This window comes from Penaeus chinensis, chromosome 9 (assembly GCF_019202785.1).
Source record: "Penaeus chinensis breed Huanghai No. 1 chromosome 9, ASM1920278v2, whole genome shotgun sequence".
Taxonomy (NCBI): Eukaryota; Metazoa; Arthropoda; class Malacostraca; order Decapoda; family Penaeidae; genus Penaeus; species Penaeus chinensis.
The window spans coordinates 29,872,964-29,875,463 of record NC_061827.1 but is presented as its reverse complement, the minus strand read 5'-3'; the positions used below and the strand labels follow the sequence as shown (position 1 = coordinate 29,875,463).

At 45.2% G+C, this 2,500-nt stretch overlaps 1 protein-coding gene across 4 annotated transcripts in view; it reads right to left on the bottom strand.

The window, feature by feature from the left end:
* The window catches only part of LOC125028870 (protein spaetzle 5-like), a 178,310-nt gene that overhangs the window by 173,725 nt on the left and 2,085 nt on the right, over positions 1 to 2,500 (bottom strand). The window lies entirely within an intron of this gene.

Below are 2,500 nucleotides of genomic sequence, written 5' to 3'. Positions count from 1 at the left end.
CTTGTTCCTATGTCTACCTGTCCTATCACCTTGTGTGCCCAATCCTTTGTCACTCTGTTTTGCTGTTATTGTCTTGCGATTCCTTCGTGTTGAGTATCTACATTATATCACCACATAGTCATCGACACAATAATAGCAAACGTGTCGACGTTACGCGGAAATAACTTGTAAAATTACAGTTATTTTATGATTCACAATTAGAAAAATGCAGTTATCCCTGTAAGTGTGGTTAAAAGCATAATTTTGAGAAAGGAAAAAATACTCGGACATGTAGCAATACGATCCACCGCAAGGATAATTCGATACCTCGCTAGGAGAATGCAAACACGTATCCGAGATCCGGCAGCGTTTTCATTCTCCTTGGATCCTTTTCACTTGACAAGGATCCAAGAAGGGACTAGATATTCTGTTTTTCTTTCTTTTTTCTTTCTCTTTTTTTCTTGCCTGCTATTTTAGGGTGTATAAGCGTGTATAACACCTAGCATCAGTACTACAGCGATCAGTAATATTTGTCATCATCAAAACTTACTATCAAACTTTATATACCACTTCCCTTCTTAGCACCTTCACCTCATTCCCACAAAATCGTCCCTTTTCACTTATTGCCTTCCTTATCGCAGCTAAGACGTTTCTGACCGCACCATCATCGTTCCCTTTGGCCGCCGCCACAAGCGTTACTACGCACGCAATGTCGCCCTTTCCGCGTCACACCTCCCCGTCCATTGTAAGTTCACGCGTTTCTCCGGTAAAATGCCCCCGGTATCTTGACTTCGATGAGTGTATTCGCCCGTATTCAAATGCCATATTTAATTAGCACCTAAATCTGCATCAGCACCAGTACCTTCCCCCTTCCATCGAGTGTTAAAGTACCCCTTACGTGCCGCAGCACTTTTTTTTATCCCTGTCCCTTTTCTTCCACTAGTACCCTCTCCCTCCTCTCCCCCTCCCCTTCCCCAGAGAAGGAAGAGCGCCGAGCACGGTTGGAGGTGGCTGGTCAGCGGGACAGAGCAGCTGGCACGGCGGGCGCCTCAGCCAGCACCCCCCACCCCCCAAGAATGCCTGGCTCGCACGGCCCGTATCTTATCCCGCTATACAAGGGCTCGCTGCAATTTAGTGTCCTGTCAGGTGTTCTGTTCGTTTGTTTAGGATCCCTTGTAAACTGCACCTGAGACCCCCGTGATGGCTCACTCGGCTGGCGTTGTAGCACGAAAGGCACGCAAGGTAAAGAAAAGACGAGGCAATACATGGAGAAAGTAGTGGGCACGTCCACCCACGCTACCACATCTTGCGGTCGGGACGAGAACACCAGAATCTCGCTTTTAAACCCCCCATAGAGATAAACCGCGGGCTGGCCTCTCCCTCAGTAAAGCAAGCGGACATCATCTCCGCCTGGAAAGCTCTGGCGCAGGAGCACCTTTGGAAGACGCCAGCTCAGCACAGGTGCGAAATGTTGTCGCAGCACAACCGCATCTGTCCGTTCTGAAACCCGAACCCGAGGCGAGTTTCATGGATGTTAGGAGACTATCCTCTTCGAATTTGTGGCGATTTCTCTTCTGGACATTTTACAGCATATCTAACTTTTAAACAAAAACCCGAGATGAAAGTATTATCGAATTTCTATAAATATTCAACAAAAGCTTCCATTACAAGAAATTTGTACCATTCTTTTGCAGAATACTACTCATTCTCCATTCCTATGTCCTAGTAAATTATGGTTTACCTTTACAATGCTTTTTTTCAGAATGGCAGTTTCACCTAAATATATTAACGCAATGATTTTCTTACCAATCACTCCATTATCCCACAGACGGAACAAATCAAACAGCCTCAAGCATGTCCTTCCAAACCCGTAAGAGTGAAAGTCGAGGGAATAAGCCTAAAGGCCAAGATGGGACTCTACTACATTCTTCCTTCGCATTTACATCCTGAGAAGAAAGTCACAAGTGCTAAAAGAACTTGACCCCCATGGCCATTCCTCTTGGGTGGTCGGTGGGCGGCGCTGCCTTCGAAGATGTGTTTGACCTGTGTGTCACTTGGGACTTCTGAGACCCGGTATATTGCCCTGTATGGAAGCCACGCACACAGCTATGGGTCTTGTGAACATACCTGGCCTAGGCGTACAAACTGTTTGTCACTGTCATAGGGGAGAGCATTTCCCCGATTACCTAACGATGATATATTTGTATGCAAAATGCTGACCTTTACATTGGAACGATGGCATGAATTCAAAATATCATGGCGAAAACCTTTGCTATTTGAAATTGATAACAACAACAATATTGCTAATGTCATTCAAGTACGTACAGTACTCCATAAATGTAAAAATTCATGAAGCTTGGAGAAAAAATCAATAACAAAAAAAAAGAGATAAAGATATTAAAATGCCAATAAATATAGGGCACTGACATCCCGAGACATCTCGCTCATTGAGAACTTGTGACGTCACGAGTGTAAACACCGCTCCACTCTCGCGCTTCCACACGAGGCCCTGCAGAATGAA